A 20,765-nucleotide genomic window follows, 5' to 3' on the forward strand; every position below is an offset into this window, starting at 1 on the left:
AACCAATTGCTTGGTTTTTACGCCACAAACAATATTCTTATCAACAGTGATCACGTTCGGAAATTCCTTATCACATGACCAATCTGGTGATTTTCTTTGCATTGGCATAGTATAAAGCGAAACCTTTCACCTTGAGGCATTCCTTACCAGTGTTTGTCTTGTAGTGTAAGATTTAGGGCTTGAGGCTATGAATTTAGTAGTGTAACCTCCTTTCAGCTCATCAGTCCACTCACCTAACAAGTCACCAGTTCTCACAGTATTGGTTCCATTATCTGCATATATTATTGAGTCAGTGTCACAATAAAGAACAGCTTGGTTCAATGTTGACAACTGATTGGGAAGTCTAAGCCTAGCATTTGCTGTTGTGAAAGCTGCAACATAAATATTGGTTTTGTGGTGGTTTTCAACATACAGTGGAAATCACTTACAACAAGATTCAAGGGACTGGATATTTTGCTTATTGCATCAGGTCTCTCGTACTAAAAGGTTTTGCATTTATAACGAGTATCTTGTAATAACTGGATATGAAGAGCTTCTGGTTATAAATTATGCTCGTAACACATGTGGCAAAAAAATTGTCAATTTTACCACTACCTTTGACTTGTAAAATCGATTGAAAACAGTTTAGAATCGTTTTGAGCAGTTCTAGAGCCTCCAGCAGCTTGTTTCTTAAAAAATGCCACAAAATCTGTCTGAATTTCAAAATTTTACCAACGTAACCTATCAAGCTGAAATTTGATATTTGATGAATGTTTTCTGCATGAACACTCGTTATAAGCGAAAGAAAAAACAATAAAACGAACCAAATTTCAAGAATTTCAGCTCGTACTATCCGGATTCCTCGTTATAAATGATCTTGTTCTAACAGGTACCATATTGTACATGTTTAAATGGCGTTGTGCTCGGGACCGAGCATTTTGCTCGTTGTATCCGAAATCTCGTACTAACTGATCTCATTATAAGCGATTTCCACTGTATTAATCCTTCAATTTGTAATTCACCGAGTCAGGAATATCAGGTCTTCAATTACTTAGAAAAGACTCTAAATCTTATGAGAGATCAAGTCTCAAGTGTGCAAGTCCCTTTATAAGTCTCCATTGTCAAATTTAAAAGTAGTATTCTCTGAGGTACGCTTTTTATCTGGCATGTTAACCGGGTTTTCACCATTAACAAAAACTGCAAATTAACCGAAAAAAATTTTGTTGGAATTAATATGAACTATAACTGCAACCATAACTGAAATTTTTTTTAGAAAAACACCGGTTACAGAAATATAAAAAAAAATTGAAAAGTGCTGTTTTTCTATTTTTTTCTATCTGTGATTTTTTCAATGTGATTTGTAGTGATTTTAAATTTAATTTTGAATGAAAAAATGTGAATCTAGAAAGTTCAAAAAATTTGAAACTGGTTGCATCATACTCATTAAACTATTGAAACTCAATCTTGAATAATGCATATTTTAATGGTAAGAGATAATAAAGAAATGTTTCCTGAAAATATCATTACCTAAATTTTGAATTTAAATGTTACTAGTGTTTCAATTTTCAAACTTCAAGTGTATGTTGAATGTATTTGGTATCATTTTAGAATAATATAAAATTGTAAAATTTCAAACTCAGAGAAAAGTTTCAGAAATTTTCAATTATAATTTTAACCATTATTTGAAATTTTATCCTCAACTGGAAAAATTACCGCCAAAAACTGTAACCTTAACTGTAACTGAAAAAAAAAATGATCACCAATAACCGTAACCAGAACCTTAACTGTAACTTTGAAAAACAAATAACCTTACCTTTAACCTAAATTTTAAATTTCTTGTGAAATTTTTAACCATAACATTTCTAAATATTTTGGGCCAATCCAACGTACATTCGTTTTTCCCCATCCACTTTCTGACTGGCTCAAAATTATTATCTACTCACCAAGTGTTCCTCAAAAGCTGAAAAAAGTGCATTTTTTGTAACGAAAAAGAAAAATAATAAAAAAAATTATAGTAGTAAAAAAGTAATATTTTAGTAAGTAGGTAGTTATCTATTATTGTTGACTGAATTTTGAAAAAAAAAACAACTTCTATATACCTTCTTATAAATGTGATTTTTTCACCAAAAATAATCGAATTTCAATTTTTTTTTTTAATTCTGAAAAAATGAACCTCCGATACGACCTTATATGTACTATTCAATTGGGGAAAAAATATAGATTCCTATTATAGTAGATATTTTAAATTAATTAACATACCTAACCTGATTATTCATCAGCTGGTACTTTTCAGACATACTACCTAATCGATTTTTCAACTTATAAAAAATTAAAATCTAGTGTACTTTGACTTCGAGTGCGTGTTAAATAAACAATAAGCAATATAAAGCCAGCGACCGATGGCAAAAAGACTCTGAGAGTAGGAAACGATAAAATATTTAAACCGTTAACAATTTTTTTTCTGAATTATTGATTTTTAACTCGGTTTATTAAAGCTTCGGATCTCAAATTTGGGCTTTTTAGGTGAAAATTTTAAATTATTGAATAAGATTCTCAATTTCTCATTAAGTATAAATAGAGCAAACGGGTTAAAATAGAAAAATATCGTTTCTAATTACTCATTTCGAGGAAATATTATCGAGAGAACATGAACTCGAATGAAAAATTATGGGTCATAATATTTCAAAACATGAATACTTAATGTACCTAAGTAAAATCACATGAAAATTTCAGGAGAACCTCCTTCAGTTAAGTAATGTTAATTTTAATGGTCACTTACGAAACATCATTTCTACGTATCTAGATATATACTATCTTATTGAGTGTTTTGATCCACATTTTAAAAAGGTTACAATGGAAAAAAATATCTATTAAGTAAACCAAAAACCGTAAGAAATACAAAATTTCACAACAAAAATCCAGACTAAAAAGATATACCTACCCTTGTACTTATAGTACACGCGTGAAAAACAAAAGCAAGGTCGTATATACTAAATACGTACACCATACCTACACTTACTAATCCAAATAATATATTCAAAAAATTCACATTAATTCTAATTACTACTACATTTCACCGGTATTAAAATTTCAAGAGAAAATTTCATCGGTATAAAATTCCTGCCAGCGATGCTGTTCCCAAAGGTTGTAAACTCGAGGGCACGCATTCTTTTAACGCGTGTAACGATTCAAGTTGACATTTTCATACGCTTACGAATAACTTGGTTCGTAATTACATTGCAGTTGAGTTATTTCATCGTCGTCGTTCGTTAAAATATGTATTTTCATACCTTTTAGATTTCCCTCTTCCGTTCAATCCTCGCCTTGGAAAAATTCGATTAGTCTTATCGAGGGAGAGAGAAATTGAAGAGATAAATTATAACTAAAATATCTGTTCCTACGTAAAATGTTGTAAAAGAAAAATGAGACAAATAAATTATGAGAAGCAGTACGAATTATCAGAATTAGAACCCTTTATACAGTTTACTATACGAGTTTCCCCAAAGGACTTATTTGACCCTCGGAACTGATAAAACGCGAGCCTTCGTTCAAATTCGCGTATAAGGAATAAACTGGAGGATTTGCTGGTTAACTCCCTTTAGAAACTATAATTTTTCCTCGCGGAATTTCAATTAATAATTCGAGGTAATTTTTCTGCTTGGGATGGATGCCTGATTCTTTGTCTCTGAAATCTGGAATCATTATTGAGAACATCGAACGAGAGTTTCAGAAATGAAAAGCAAAAAATCAATGTTTTTTTTTTGAGTCTGGAACGAAAATTTTCAAAGTCGAAGAAGATGACAAAAAAGTTATCTAGTATTATGTTACAAAAACACGAATTGGTATCTTTTTAAGGACGACGATGTTGGAAATATGGTGGATGGAGACTACACTGCGGGGCTTCGGCTCCATATGCTCGTCATGTAAGGATTATTAAAAATTCTGAATTGTGTTGAAGAAACTATAGCATGGTTAAGGATGACTCGGGCAGTTCACATAAAAATACTAACGTAAATGAGAGCCACATGTGTTCTTTGAATATACATTAGGTAGGTATTCAGTATTCATCGTCGAATTAGCATTTCGCGTTGCTTTGTCCTCCAGCCAAGAGAAAAAAACCAAGACATTTTTTTCAAATTGAAAAATTATAATTTTTTGAATTTTTTCTGCGATTTTCAACACTCAAGCTTTCTTTCCTGTAATTTTAGAGCCAGGTTACTTTATAGCAAGGAGCATTCGAAAATCAGCCAAAAGGCCACAACAGGAGCAAATCTCGACCTGAAATCTGGTCGAGGAAACTGGGCGGTTTTTTCACACCCCCGAGTATTAATTCTGGAACGATTAATCGGTCGAAACAATTACTCGCGATAGGGTTTCGTACGTGTATCCTTTTCCTTATATAAGGTGGTGCCGGTGTAGCTTTGGCAGCAACGACGACGGTCGACGGTGTAAAGGGGTGGTTTTTCAATTAAGCCGCGACCGCGGTGGGTCAGGCGCGTCAGGCTAAACCGAGCCACGTTTCTTGGTTATTATTTGTAGGATACGCGCGGGCCAAGTACCTTCTCCGCTAACTTGTACGTGCTACGTGCACCGCCATAGTTACTCTACGTGTATATATCGATCAAAAGTGAAACATTTTGTTATAAGCGGCAACTTTCAAAACATGCGTCTCGCTTAAGTCACATATTTAACGAAACGCCGGGCGCCACCGGTGGTATCGTAGGGCGCGACTCGATGGCGATTTTGAGCTGTGGTTTTGAACGTATCTGTGGGGAATTTTTCCGCGTACAGTTTTTGGAATATTTTTTACGAACGTGTGAGTTGAATTGGCATTTTTTGATTACTTGGCAAAAGTGTTTTATTACCTATTTGGGAGAGTTTTTTTTCATTTTGTTTTCATTTTTTTTCGATAGTTGAATTTTAATTTGAGTAAATCTGAGTGGCTGAACCTAGGACTAGCTAGAATTTTATTTTGGGCATTATGAAGGAATTTTGTCCGAAACGTGAGTTCAGAAATCCTCTGAAGATTCCAGGGTGATTCAAATTCACTTTCGAACGGTTTGGAAGCTTGAAAATAGAGTGCAAATTTCAACATCAGCGTTCGTGATTGGATCAAATTCATAGGTCGGATTGGAATTTTCTAAATTTTGGAAAATTCAAAAAAATGATTTTGGTTCCCGAAATTTGGCATTATTGAGAGCACTTAATTCAAATTCGAAATTTTTCTAGGCACTATTCCCCCCCCTTCCACCTCAAACAAATGGTCTAAAATAGTTTTCAGATGCCCACAAACTCAGACCATCTTTTAAGATTTCACCATCAAAATACAAAAACGAAAAAGCGATGCTGAAAAATTGCTCCTAATGATCTTGTCAAGTTGGAGCCCCCCCTTCCTATACATTTTTTCCAAGTAGGCAGTTCTTTTATATTTTTTCAAAAATGTAGAAGAAATTTTTTTTAAGTCAATAAGGTATATATTTCAAAATATTATTTTTGGGTTGGATTTTGAAAAAAACATCTGGGGAGTAATTTTTTGGAGGGAGGAAGGGGGAGAGAGGGGAAAATATTTATTTGGCCTAGGGGTATAAAAATGCTAAATCCACCTATGCCTCTTGTCCACTCATCACAATCAAAAATTATTGAAATGCATAGTGAAGTGAGTTGATAGGCCAATTTGAAATTTCAAAATTTGGATCTTCATTCGTCTACAAGTCTCTAAAAAGTTAGGGCCAGGGGTAAATTGCTTTCTTTTTATCATTTAAAATTATCGTTCTACTACATGAAAATTGGTTTAACTGTAAAATTTAATTTTCTTGCATTCACTTCTGGATTTCAAAATTGCTCATTTGAGTCTTTTCAAAAATTATTGCATGAAATTAAACCAATTGAATTGAATTAGATTGAAAAAATTGAACGAGGAAACAGACGAAGAATTTTGAAATCAGGCAAATATTATAGATTGTGAAATGAACATGTCGAAATAGTCAAATTGATATTATGGTGCCTGTGCTAGAGTAAATCGAAATTTCGACGAAGCTTTTAAAAGAGTTGGAAAATGATGAAAAAAATGAACTAGATTGTAAAAATGAAGGCGAAGGAGGCAATTTACTGCAGACTTGAATTTTTCGATGGGAAGGGGGAACGGCGAAGGAGCTCATGGTGTTGGACTTTTGAAATTTGCAACGAATTAATTTTCGAATATTTTTTCACGCTAAGTGAGCGAAATGGCGCTTTACTTTTTTTATTGGGGTGGGGGGGCGGGGGGGTACAACACTGGTTCAATTTTAAGTCAGAAATGGGTCGAGGGAATTTCTTTTCGCTCCTCTCTCAACGGAAGAATTATCACAACCAATAGGGATTTCTCTAGACTAGACCGACCAATAAAAATCTAAAGGTCGTACAAAATATAGAACCCAGTCAAATTTTATGTACTGTAAGTAATTCATTTTCAAATACGGTAAATTTTTAAAAATTCAAATTTATGGCTTGATTTTTATTCATTTTTTTCTAATGAAATGATTGAGATATAGAATGCTTAAATTTGATTTTAATCTCATTTTTGACCTCTTTAATAGATTAATGATGGTGTTTTCAAAGCATTGGGCAGATTTTTGGATTTTCCCTTTTATTGTTTTAGAAATGCTAAATTTTAGTCTAGTCCGTTTTTTTCTGACAATTTTTCAAAAAATGAAAAGTCTAAAGATCTGTTGAAAGCTCCAAAAGTGTTCAAAAATCAAAACTGCATTAATCGGTTCGAGAGATCAGAAATTAAAAACGAACCAAATCTTAGCTTTCTATCTTAATTTTATCAGATTTCATTTGTTTTTCGTGGAAAATAGGTCATTTTAATTTTCAAAAATCAATCAAAACTTGAAAAATGAAAATCAAGTTTTGAAATTTTGGTTTCATGGTGTATTTTTGGATGCTCATTAAATTTCCTTTTGTAAGGTGTAAAAATGTTGTTCATTTGAATTTTTAAAAATTCATCAAAAACTAAAAAATTCCCCCAATTACCTCCTGCAAATGTCTACCTCCCTTGGGCTTCGCCCAATTCTCCCCTTCCAGTGTTTTCTTCTAATACAGTCCAAAATTCACTTTGTTGACCCTGTAGAGGGTTCAAATGGGGTAGGAAGGTTGAAACATGCAAAAGGCACTTCAGATATATCCTCCCATCATACTGTGAAAATTTGGACCCTGTAGGTCAATTTGGAGGGGCTGTAGGTTTTCCTAAAAACATCGAAAAACATGTAAAATAGACCAAAAATCCATTTTTTTTTACCCTGGAGGGTGGTCAAATAGGGTTGGAAGGTTTAAACCTGCAATAATCACTCAAGGGGCACTCTCCCATTGTATGCTGAAAATTTGGACCCCCTAGATAAATTTTAGGAGTGAGGAGGTCAAAAATCAGGGTCAAATTTGGTTTTTCCCACCTTAGGTGGGGTGGTGATGACTTGGGAAGCTGAAATTTGGATATGTTGATTACAATGGGGGTACTGACCAATGGTATGATTTTGGATCTTTTTCGTTCATTTGGGGCCATATTATGCCCCTCCAAAGAAATGACCTTTCCGTAATTTTCATTTTTGACCCTTCCCACTGCAAGAGTCAAATGTAGCTCTCACAAGAACCCCATTTCCCAAGTTTGATCTTATTTTGTTGATTAGAACAGGTTCCAAGCCATAAAATGTAAAAATCATCATCATCGAGAACTATCAAAATTTTTGACCCCCCCCCCTTTTTCCAAAGTCGGACCTACGGCAATAGCCATCATTTTTTACAAAAATTTGGCTAAAAATGAAAATCAAATTCTGAAATTATTTGGTTTCATGGTGTATTTTTGGACGCTCATTCAATTTCCTTTTCTTTGATGTAAAAATGTTTTCTCTTTCTGAGCACCAAAACGCTCTCTTTTGATCATTCATGGGCAAAAAAATCCTGTAAAGGATCCACCTAAGATTCACGACTCCAATTTCAACGAAAGTTGAATTTTTCAGAAGCACCCCCCCCCACCCTCATAATGAAAATTTCAGGTGTCCTAATTTGAAACCGTTGGCTACTTTTGTTGTTGAATTTTTTTTTTGAAATACATAATTTATGTTCTAGTTCTAAGTATAAAATTTTTAAAAAACAATTTTTTTCGCCAATCTGCAGCTTTTGGAGCAATTTTAAATATATATAGGCCTATTTTTTAATAGAAAAGTATTGAAAATTTACGAGTGTATCAACGTTGATCGACTCGTACATGCAAATTAAACCCAAACCACTGTGCCGAAATGTTGAATTTTTCAAAGGGTGCCCAGCAGCCGGAAACGACAATTAGGATGTCAATCGCGAACGATACCCCCAAAATAAGATGCCTACACGTCGTATAATGGGCGAATTATTTCATCTGACATGACGGTGGGGGGGGAGGGTGAGGGAGATTCGTAAGAGAGATAGGGGTTACTCGAAAGTAGAATTTTATCGCACCTTCAGTTCAATACTCCGGTTACTACCACTACCTACCTGATACCCGTATACCTACAGATGGACGAAAAAGTACCGAACGAGGTTTTCCAGAAATACGGATACTAGAGAATGTGAAAGAAAAGAACGAGAAAAATGGGATTATTAAAGTCGTTCAGTTGGCTAACCTGATTCCCCAGATATATAAGTTTAACTTGATTCGGCGACACAGTCTGGATAGCTCATGCGTACTGTACATCGCACACAGAGTAACATAAAAGAAATAGAAACAGAGTTTACCGAACACTCAGACCGAGTACACTGTGTATATGTAGCGTTGAGTGGGAGTGTCTAGGATAGAATGTTTTCCGGTGGATACACGTATCTGTGGGGTATTGTTTAAAGTACAGTACACTCTGGAATGAGAATTGAATTTTTTTTTCGCTCTCGTTCATTTTCACGACGAAAAAAATCCAGCGCGATTTTCGCCGTCAACTTTGTCTTATATTCGCTCGGTATCGCAGGAAATCGTGTGTGCGTATTGTTTTCAAGTGCACCTTTTTTTTTTTCACCAACTTGTGTGTTATTTGCTGTGCGCGTTTTATTTTCTGTTTTACTTACCTGGTTCGTTGATGAATTTTATTGTTTTTTCGTTGTTGTTTTTTTTTCGCGATCGAGAGGCGTGTGTTGTTGATATCGTCTCTCGGCACACGAATATTATTTTTCGAGGCCGATGTGTGTGTTTAACCTGTAATTTCGATATATTTACCTACGTACATCGAAACCACCATATAGATTGACATTTTATCGGCGTGTTGTGCGAAAGCTCAGCTTGCGGAAAAGGCCTGCCGATTCAAACGTGCGTGTGTGCTGATAGGTGAGCATTTTATCCATTCGTGTGCTTTTTAGTATTCCTCTGTAGAAGGTTTACCTGCTTGGATATATAGTCTTTGTTTATGTGTATTTTTTTGAGGTGTAAATTCGGATGTGTGATGTGTAGGTATAGTACATAATTGTGTAATGTATGTACTACTAACAGGTGTATGGTGAAGTGTTTCCCTATGGGCTTTTTACAAGTGCTGTCGATAGTAGGTACAGGTAGCGAGTGTGTGAATGAATTGATCGCGAGCATTGTTCAATGACACGATTTCAGCGATAAGATTTACATTGATGGGTTAATTTTTATATACCTACGTGAGTTTGGAGTGGAATTATTTCTTTTTTTTCCCTTAAACCGAATGAAATGAGTTTGACATTTTTATGATGGTGGGTTTGGTAACAAAAGTCGACATTTTTCTACTTTTGGGGTTTTTGTTGTTGTTTTTGGTCTGAGAATCATGGCTGATCCTAAAAATGGAACTATTTACCTATATAGTCTAATGTTTTTCCATTTATAATAATTTTTTGACATTTTTATTTTGTTCTGACGTTGAAAAATTGAGTTTTTGGCTGAAGCAAGCATCCTACGAAAAAATGAATAGAAATGAAAGTGTAGGATGTGAAATTTCTTATCAGATAGGTTCAGTTGTATTTCTCTCTGGGAAGCTTAGTTTTCGAGATATTTTCACCTAAATTTAAGAAGTTCTGCTTCTACCACAAATATCTCAAAAATTAATCTTTTTAGCAAAAAAAACTAATAGGGATGTACTTATGGGAAATTTCAAGGCCTACGATTTCATTAATGTTCATTTTTTTCATAGAACCCATCTTTGTCCTGAAAATGTATTTTTTTGCATGTGATCTTTTTTGTGAAAGAGTTTGGTGACATTTTTCCCTTGGGAGCTTAGTTTTTGAGATATTTTTACCAAAAAATTCAAAACATCCATTTTATATCTTCTGTCTCGAATATCTCGAAAATGAATCAATCTATGGTAAAAAAAAAATAAGTTGGTAGAACTCTATTGAGTGGGAATTTCTAGGCCTACAATTTCATTTTTTTTTTGTAGAACCCCTTTCCTTAGCCTAAGAAATTCAATCTTTAGTAGAGATCTTTTTTATAAAAAAAAAAGTAAACATGGTTATGATCAAATCAATTTAATGGGCCAATTAAGCATCCTTGTACACTGTAGGGGGCCATCTTCTCCTCAACAGGAGGTTGTATGCTAGTGGTTTTAGTTTTTTTTTTTTGGTTCCCAGGACACACATTTACATCTTAAATCACAAGGTGCCCAGAAATATCGAGTACCCATAAGAAAGTTTTTCATTAAAAATGTAGGTTGGCAACGTGAAATAGATGCATATGATTGGTGGAATGTTATCTCTCCAATCCAACAACCAATCATGTGCTATCATTATTATCATTCACTGTGACCAACCAAAGTATTTTAGTAGAAAACTTTTTCAGGGGTACTCGATATTTCTGGGCACCCTGTAAGTCTAAATCTAAACAAAATGTAGTATCTCAATTTAACCCTAATCCTAGATCTAAGATGCGGGGGGAGGGGTGAAGACGGGTTGTCCACCACAACCCATACCCCCCCCCCAGGTGGTTGCCAAGGGCCTAATCATCTAATCAGAACCTGTCTTGGGAAAAGGATTTTACATAGGAGAATTTGGTGCCTGGGGGGGGGGGTCAACAATTGTTGGTTTCCCCTTTGCATTACACGAGTTTAGGATATGGGGAGACTTTTGCTAGAAGGATGGTGCTGCGGTGCACTGGCTAAGGGCTTCTCACTGGCCCAGAGCTGTGGGACAGAAAAGATTTTGGGAGTAGATTTCGGTTTTGGGATTGAAATTGTTTCATTTTGAGATTGAATTTGTTGCGGGATTCATTCTTCAAATTTTTATTTCGGTTTTGGGATTCATTTTGGGATTGAAAAATTTGTTTCGGTTCTGGGTTGAATCGGTTTCGGTTCGGGATTTTCATTTCAACCAATTTTAAGCCCAAATTCACTAATAGACCTTGCAGGGGTCTATAAAATGGGAGGTGTTGATGTGAAATGAAAACTCCAGTGGAGTGATTGGTTTAATGTTATAAGTGCATATTTTGCTGAATTTGTCGAGTAATTTTTATTGTAATCTGAATGATTTACGTATGATTCACAATAAATGATGTAAAATGACCATTTTTCAAAGGTAAAATCGTGGAAAAAAGACAAAAATTAAAATCCCGAAACCAAAACTATTTTGTTTTGGTTTCGGGTTCAAAATTATATCGGTTTCGGGATCAAGAAAAATAACAATTTCGGTTTCGGGATTGGTTTTGGGATCGTTTAGTCCCACAGCTCTGCGCTGGCCTCTCACATTGGACTCAAGAGTGTAAACTAGTTATGACTAATTAATTTAAGCTGAAAAATTTAGAAAAATAGGTACAATTAGTTGAATTGGTCTATTTTGCAAATATGTACAGTATTATAATACTTACTAGAAACCCACACTAAATTTATTTAAGCTTATGGTTTTGAGAAAAAATATATACCTATTTAAGTAGGGCATGCATCGGTTTTGAAAAATATAACTATAGTTATTTACAGCTTGAGATAATGCCTCTTGATGGGTTATTTACAGGGCTTCTTCAGGTCGATGTTTGGTCTTTGGTTGGTAGATCAGGATTGAAGCTGTTCCTCTTTTGGGGTGCATACTCTAAGAGTAACTGAGTGGTCCTTGAAGCATTTGATGATGGATTGCTTCACTGTTGGCCACTCCAGTTTATCCAGACTGCACCCTAGTCTTGGTACTGCTATCTTTTTGATCTTGAGTTGGTTGCATTTGGCAGCAAGTGCTTTCATTGTTGTTACAAAGTCCTTTTGGGTTCGGGTTTTCAAATTTGAGTTGAGTTTTCAGGTTCATGTGTTCAGATTTTCAGGTTTGGGTTTTCATGTTCGGGTTCACATTTGGGTTCGGGTTTGCATTTGGGTTTGCGTTTGGGCTTGGGTTTGTGTTTGCATTTGCATTTGGGTTCGGGTTCAGGTTCGGGTTCGGGTTCGGGTTCGGGTTAGGGTTAGGGTTAGGGTTAGGGTTATGGTTAGGGTTAGGGTTTAGGTTTTGAAAAATTTGCAGTTTTAGTTTTGTTCTAATTTTTCATTTTTAATGGTTTTGTTTTTTCTGTTCTGAGAGAGGGAGAGGATTTTTCAGAGGGGGGGGGGGTGTTGATCTGTATGTAATTAATCGCAAAATTATATTTTCTATTGAAATTGGCAAAATCTTAGGTCCTGAAGATTCAAGTAAGAAATTCAAAATTTCAACACCAAAGCGGTCAAAAGTGATTCAGATTTCTCAATTGGCTACAGTTTGGGTTTTGATTTTGTTTTGAGAAAATTAGTTTTGAGCAAGTAACACTTCTGGGTTTTGGTTTTGGATTTGGGCATTATTGTTTCCAATTTTTGAGGGTTTCCGGTTTTGGTGGGCCCAACAAAAAAATGAATACTTTTATGAGCAAAATTATTGGTCATAAATTTTTTTACCAGAAATGCCTTGTCACGTTTTTGAATTAAAGCTCAATTTTCAAGTTTGAGACAACAGGTCGAAGTTGCATTTTAATTTGTAAAAATGTCTTGGAAATTACATCCTGGAGACAAATTTTATTGAACTTTTCTGATAAGAAATTTTATGGCTTACATTTTGGTTCGAATATGTATCAAGAGGTTCCTCATCACTCAGTGTCCATTTTGGGAACTGCTGAAGAATCTTCTTTGGCTGGAGATATGAAAAACCCTTCCCTCCTCATCATTCGATGCACACCTCCTACTACCTAGATGATTTGTTTGAATTAAAATTTGAGTAAACTTGATGATAAAAATGGTTGTGTGAACTTCAATTCAAGATAAATGGTTGTGTTGGTTAAATTTTTGGATTCGGACATTTCTATTTAGAATATTTTGTAGACCTGTATTCATTTTTTTTTCACCTTCCCATCTTCTCAAGAATAAAAAACATGTCTCGTATGTACGAAAAGGATGATGCAACAAACGTATAAGTTTTGTGCATATTACTCGTACGTTCGTTTCGAGAAGCACGAGGATCTGCGAAGGAACGATCAAGAAGTCATGAGGATGATATGTGAAGGGGGTAACATACGTGTCATGTTTCTCATTCTGTGTATCATTTTACGTTTTGAAAGATGGCATGGCAGTTCCCTTCTCCCCGTTTTAATCTCTGCGCTGCAGTAGAAAAAAAGATATTACTGTAGAAAGCCAGGCTAATTGTTTTCTTGACTTTTACGTGAAAACAAAAGAAGAAAAATTGTAAAAAGTTTCGTCGATATGGCTGTACCGAAGTTTTTGGCAGCTTTATTCGAAAATTTGACTTTTATAAAGTTCATCGAGCTCAAATGTCACGAGTTTCAATAGATTATTCTTTCTTTCGATTTGCCCTATAAAAATAATGAACGAGTCAGTATGTGTTTTTGTATTTCAAATCTGAAAGTAATACCTAGCTTTTTTTTTGCTTTTTAAAAATGCATACTTACTACAGAACAGGAATTATTGTTTCTGTGCTTCAATATTATCGAACAGTAGGTCTTACGAAACATATGTATTTGTAAACCGTCGTTGAAAAGTTAACAATGTGTAGATTTTTGGTTGAATTTTAATTCATCTATTCGTTGAAGAGATATATATTTTGGTCTCGATAATGACGATCTTATGCGGTAAATGCGGTTACATTGATTTCCACTCACTGAGCATAAAAGATTGGACATCGATTGTTTACCTACTTTTTTAATTTGTTTAGCTGACATCTATAATAGAAACCTTCACTCTGGTTTTGTTTACTTATTTATTTCTAAAATAATGGTAGATTTCTTCTTTTTTTCTCTAGTAGGTATTCTGTCTACTTCGCGTGTCCTTCTCCTGTTCCTTTTTCTCTTCATTCTTTCTTTTTAACTATAAAAGTACACATTTGAAAGAAAAAAAAACGAAGCCTTTTTATGTTTTTGTTAGTTTTTGTAGACGAGTTGAATAGGCTATTGTTGTACGTATTGGTTTGTTTCCCATTGTCAATTCATTTTTCATTATTTTTTCCAACAACTGTGCGACTATAGGTAGTTTACTACCTGCACCTGATACCTTGCAGTTCGACATAATGCATCAAGCCCCCATATACGATTTTTTTCACATAAGTACGTTAAAGCATATAGTGATGTGATAATTGTACCTATATACTAGAAATAAATGACAAGTTGCCCGCTACCTTTTATTGGCTTCACGTGCTTGAGGTCTGAAATTTATCAGCGAGATTTTCTGTGAGTTTTAATATTTCTATCGCAATTTGCAAATTACATTTAACCTTCAATTTGCATATTCGCAGTATATTATGCATTTTTTGATGGGCACGGTTTTTGTTTTTAACACGTGTATGATAATTTAGCCCTGTTTTTATTTTAATTTCCATTCCAAGTTGCTATAAGTGCATTATTGGTTTGTTATAATGAGGTTTCGTGCAGGATATGTTTAAAGTGTGAGGAATTCCTTCATTATTATTGATGGATTTCGGGTCTCTTTAATGTGCCTTAATGCAGGTATATCGAACCTTTTACATTTTCGTTTCTATTTCTATTGTCCTTTCTTCTCACATTCCAACGCCTGTGTTGAATTAATGTTTTGGATCTCGCTTTTCAACTTATTTACGACAAGCCATCAGCTATTGGATGATTGCGAGAGAGGTTTTACTTTTTGATGATATGGTTGCTTTTGAATTTTTTTCCAAGTTTAAACTAAATTTAGATCGGCAGCATAAAAGTGATTATAATTTTTTAGTTTAGATTTTCCTTCGCGAATTCGTAATAAAATCAAGTTTGAAAATTAAACTAAACAAAGGGAAATAAAGAAAAAAGAAAAATTTGCAATCACAATATCTAACAATTTTTTATTCTTGTTGGTACATTTTATTGAATGTCGTTTTTTGCAAAAAGTTTCAAAGCAAATTGAATTTTCTATTCATTTTATCAAACATTTAATAGTAATAAAACTGTAAAAAATCTCATTCCTTGTTGCTATATAGAACACAGCACAATCATGAAAATATAAATAATGTTTCTCTCTCTTAATGAACACAAACGCATTTCAACATTGATAAAAATACTATTAAAATTCTAAATCCAAATTTCGTGTTTGGTTTCGATGAGCACTTATCTCTGTTCACTGATAAGCCTATAATCAAAAAACTGTTCACTGATTAGCTCTTCCTCCAATTAAAAAAACAATAATAAAAAAATAGATAAATAAAAATAAATTCACGAGAATAAAAAGGTGATTGTAATGAAGTTTCGAGTGCTTCGCGTAAAAACTGAAGTTGTGCAGCTACTCGATTTTACGTAGGTATAATATCTCTTTTTACATGTTGTCCATATCAGCATTGGTTATCTTATCAGTTTGTTTATTTACTCGTATATCTCTTCCTATATAGTGTTGTACTTCAAGTTCAAAATTTGGAATTCGTTACTAAATCATATATGTTTCATGAAACATCACATGACACACATTTGAATGGATCTGCCTCTGAATTCTGATTGAATTTCATATTCAATCACTACTCGCTCATGGGATTCAACTTCACATTTTTCCCCCCTCGTGAGAAATGGTTAATATTTTTCTAGACTCTCCAAAAGAAATACTGTTATTTTTTCGAGCCATTTGAAGAACCCCCTTTTCTAACCATCTGTATTATTCAATAATGTTGATTTTTCAGATTGAAAAAACAACAATTTTTCATCAAATTTTGTTTCTTTAGAGTGATGAAGAGGGAGTAATGGAGGGGAGAAAAAAATCATTTAGTGAATACTGGAGCTATAGTAAAGAGTAGATATTCCCAGGAAAAATGGGCGAAATGGCCCTGTTCCCAGATTTGAAAAATTATAATGGATTATTGTTGGGTACCTCTAGAAAAAAAATTTCGAGCGGAATGTCTGCCCCTCATCCCCCCTCCCCTCGTCTCATTTGGACAGTCCAGCCAAAAAACGTGTTGGGGGAGATCGATATCCGTGAGTAGTGGGGAGAAAATTCTGGTACCACGTGGAATGTGTAGGGGAAGCATGGGTCTTTCAACACGATTTTTTTCAAAAGTTTTTATCATAGTGATGGGGGTAAAATTGACAAAAGAAAACTTCAAGCTGCCACAATTTGTTTCAAAAATTACGTAATTTCGGGTTAGTCATTCTCGGACCCTTTTTTGCCTCATTTTTAATCGATTTAGGCCCAAACTTGCCGAAAATTCCTGCTTTGGCCAAAATTTTTAAAAAAAGTCTCGTTTTTGTCAAAATTATAAAAAAATTCCAACTTTTGTGGAAATTGTCAAAAAAGCACTGATTTTGGCCAGAATTGTCGAGAAATACATTTTTTTCTGAAATTATCAAAAAAGTCCTAATAATTTTTGTAAAAATGAACTAAAAACCCTGTTTTTGGCCAAAATTTTAAAAACTCCTATTTTTGACAAAATTATCAAAAATCTCGACTTTTTGTAAAAATTGCCAAAAAAGCACAGTTTTTTTTTCAAAATGTTCGAAGAAATCTTATCACCAGAACAATTGTCAAAAAAGTCTCATTTTTGCCAAAATTGTGCAGAAGTTTCTTTTTTAAAAAAATTATCGAAAAATCCCAACTTGATAAAAATTTCCAAAAAAAACTCCGACGTTGAATTTCATTTAATTTACTTACTCTACTTATCTGTTGAGTACTTCGGAAGACATGTCAACCCAGCAACGCCGGTTACCTGATGTAATAATACGCTGCTAATAACCTTGGAATTAAATTTAAAACCAGAGCAGCACACAGAAAAGAAACGCTGCGTTTGGAGTGTGCGTAAATGCGCGTACAGTACTTGTAGATAAAGTTAGTACTGTACTTAGTACCTACAGCAATAAAGGTTTGTTTGTGTACGTAGAGAGAGCTTAGAAAGAGAAAGAGGGGTAGAATTTTAATTAATGAAAAAATTATGAAGTATGGTTTATCGCGGCTGATTAACTCGTCGATGCGGGGCGAACCGAACGTCGAAAGCGATTCGACGCGATGGTATTCACGTGTTCCGGTTCACCAGCCTTTAGTAAGCCCTGTATGGGGTCTAGATCTCCGCGGTGTGCTTCTGCTTACCTCTGCAGTCTGCAGTTTGAAATTAGTCATGATGGACACGACGACGGATGGTGGCAAATTTGCACATATAAACGAGATGAAAAAATGTATTTATAGATTAGCGAGCTCCCCTCGCCCTGCTCTCCTTCGATGAGGAGTCTCAGATCAGCGTTTTTGTGCGGTACTTGCATTCATTATCATTTGATTGTAGGTATTTACGTTCGTAGTATTATACGAATGCAATTAGAATACGAGGTACTTTGGCTATATTATAGGTAGAAATAATGCTGGACTGTTGGCAAGTCGAATTGTTGATATGGCAGGGTATTCGGTGCTGTTCTTTTTTTATTTTTTTTTATTACCGAAAGACTAACTAAGCTGAGTTATGTCCGCGAATGAGTGAGAGAATTTTACGAGTTTTTGATAAAGTACGATGAACTGAACTTAATGGTATGTTTTTTTTTTATCAGTCGTATAATAGGTACCTACGGTTTTTAATGTGAACTTGGGTTAATAAATTTTTCGATACGATGGTGTATGTGGAGGGATACCAACTATACATACAAGTACACCGAGGAGTATGATATTGGTCGTTGGTACGCTTACCTATGGTTATAAAGGCACGTTTATGGCTAAGAGTAATGTTAATATTGATCGTTAATAAATATTGATAGAGTGAATTTAAAAAGTTGATGAATTATTGAATGAGCTCGTTGCCTCGATTACCTAAGAAGAATATGCGACTTATGTAAGCGCTTAGTCCAGCATTTTATTGGTTCTGCAGAAAGATGAAAGGAAGGAAAAATGAAAAAATACCGATGTATTGAGGTATAAAGGGTGTCATATTGATTATGTGTTGGTACGTTTACATAAGAAGATGATTTAGTGTTCAGCTAGGTAGATATTTGAGCAAAGATGGTGAATATTGTGTCTATAGAGCGGTCTAGCACTGTTTATAGGAAGTTCAGTTGTTGAAAATATACGTTTAAATCTCCGGAAAAAAACAAAAACTACTTTGAAAATAGTACTCAGCTCACAAATATTATTGATGAGAAATGTGGAGAAAACTCCTTGTTTGGATTCGAGCTCTTGATATATAAATCTTCCCTATCCGTCAATTTTTTCAAAATTTGGAAAAATAAAGCTGATATCTAATTAAGGTAAAGTGGGGTAATTCCGATATGGGGTAATTCTGATAGCAAGCCCTAGCTTTGTTGCAAAACACATTTTGGCACAACTGATGAAGAAAGTAGGTAGTTTTAGTGCTGACCTATGCCCATTAATGATCAGATGGTCCATCTGCTCCGTTTTGTCAAGTCTGTACAGTGTTCAAAATCTGAATGCCCAAAACCTTTGCCGCAAAAAACAGTGCATTTTTTAAACTTGTTTTTATTGTTTAGTACTTGTTGAAAAATTCTGTTTAGAAGCTGAAATTTGATGGATATGTGTTAAAGTGTCTGTTCCTCTTTTGATTTTGCTTTTATGATTATTTTTTGGTGCTAATGAATTGTTGAACATGTCGATCATTTTTCATACCGCAGGGTAATTCCAATAGCCTCAGCAAAATTGCCCTGTAATGTTTTTTTCTCTGTTTTTATGTAGTATTTGGGGGGGGGGGGGTCGAGATTGTCAAAGAAAAACATCAAAAGGAGGCTTTTTTCTCTAGTTAGTCTAGTTTTCAAAAATTATGCCTCAAAAATGCATATTTGTAAAAATTTTGTAATTTTTGTTCTAACGATTCAATTTATGCATGAAATAAAAACCTACATATACAATAAATGGTGTATTTTAACATAACTGGCTCGGAATTACCCCAGGAGAATTACTTTCCTTATAATTCTGATAACTCGACCTTCCAAAATGTTTTTTCAATTATATGTATGAAGCCTCCGCACAAACCACTCTTCAATATAGTCAATGTGTAGCTGAAGGACGTAGGAATAAAGTTGTTTTATCATTTTTGTCCCAAAATGTACAGTAAACCCAAAAAATGAGTAATTGCTAAAATTTTGAATTTTTCTATCGAAATTGCCCCACTTTACATTAATAAGAAATAAGAATGTAAGGGTAAGGGTACCAATTATCGACCCCCTAGTTTACTTTTTGAATTTCTCAGAGCCAAATTGAGTTGGAAATGTCAGTAATGCCTTAAATGATTGCTTGACATGTCTACTTCAACATCCCAAAGCCCCATGACCCAACATTTTCATCTTGTAATCTTTTTTTTTTCATTTTCCGAAAAAGTTCAAAAATTTGACAAAAAAAAGTGACCCAAATATTGACCTTTCTAAAAAAACATGTTCAAAATGAGTAAAAAACACTGAAATCAAAGTCTGAAGCAGGGATGGAAACCGAAATGAAAAAAAATATTGGTTATTTTTTAGCGGTTATTTTTTTCAAAATTATTTATTATGGTTACGGTTCAGGGTTATGGTTATAACCCAAAAAAATAAAGGTTATGGTTAAAAATAAAGGTTACGGTTTTCTTTCATTTATCAAAAATTAATTGCACTTCTATGTCAAAAAAGTGCGCCTGCGGCCAAAAAAACAAAAAAAAACGCAATTTTACAGCCATTTTTTGAGTTTGAAGAAAATTTTAGACAAATTGAGACCTTTTTCCCTCAAAAATCATAATAAATGTCATATTTTACATGAAAAAATGAGATTTTTACTCAAAAAAATAACCGTTATGTATTTAACCAAAACACAAAAATAAATCGGTTAAAGTTATGGTTAAAAAATTTCAAATCAATAATTTCAGTTATGGTTTTGGTTACAGTTACAGTTTTTGCCTCATTTTAGCGGTTAAAATTCATTTTGGTTACGGTTTCCATCCCTGGTCTGAAGTCATTAAAACAAAATAAATATTAAACTCAGCTACAGGGGCAAACTTGTGTGTGTAATTTTAAATCTTGCATGCACTTATCAACATTACATGTCAAGTACTGAGGGACCACCAGTTATTAGCGGAACTAACAGATCATGCACGCCATCTGTTAGCAGAATCAAAAAGCTGAAACTGGTTGGAGCATCTATAGAGGTCAACACTGAAGGGCTCAGGGTCTCTAAACAACCCGGCTAGTTCCAAGGTGCTTGTGTAGATATCACTAGTAAGCAAGCGGGAAACTACTAGTGAAAGCTCGAAAATAAATTTCCATGAGTAGGTAATGTAATCAACGCGATAGAGGCAACACCAACATAAAGGATGTTAGCCCAAATACCCAATTCAGCGTAAGGGTATGTGTTGATTTGTATGTAATACTACCTCAAGCAGTTATACGACTCAATGATGATGACCTGAATATAAAGTATTTATAATGTTTCTACAAACTATGAAAA

At 34.3% G+C, this 20,765-nt stretch overlaps 1 protein-coding gene across 4 annotated transcripts in view; it reads left to right on the plus strand.

The window, feature by feature from the left end:
* LOC135835177 (methylcytosine dioxygenase TET-like) overlaps window positions 1-20,765 on the plus strand; it is a 214,054-nt gene that overhangs the window by 136,844 nt on the left and 56,445 nt on the right. The window contains exon 1 of one of the 4 annotated variants that reach the window (XM_065349324.1): window positions 8,666-9,301. The exons of the other annotated variants lie outside the window; for them this stretch is intronic. The gene's annotated coding sequence lies outside the window, so the exon portion shown is untranslated. Of the gene's footprint in view, window positions 1-8,665; window positions 9,302-20,765 lie in introns of those variants that run through there. 4 annotated transcript variants of the gene reach the window in all.

Source organism: Planococcus citri, chromosome 2 (genome assembly GCF_950023065.1).
Source record: "Planococcus citri chromosome 2, ihPlaCitr1.1, whole genome shotgun sequence".
Lineage (NCBI taxonomy): Eukaryota > Metazoa > Arthropoda > Insecta > Hemiptera > Pseudococcidae > Planococcus > Planococcus citri.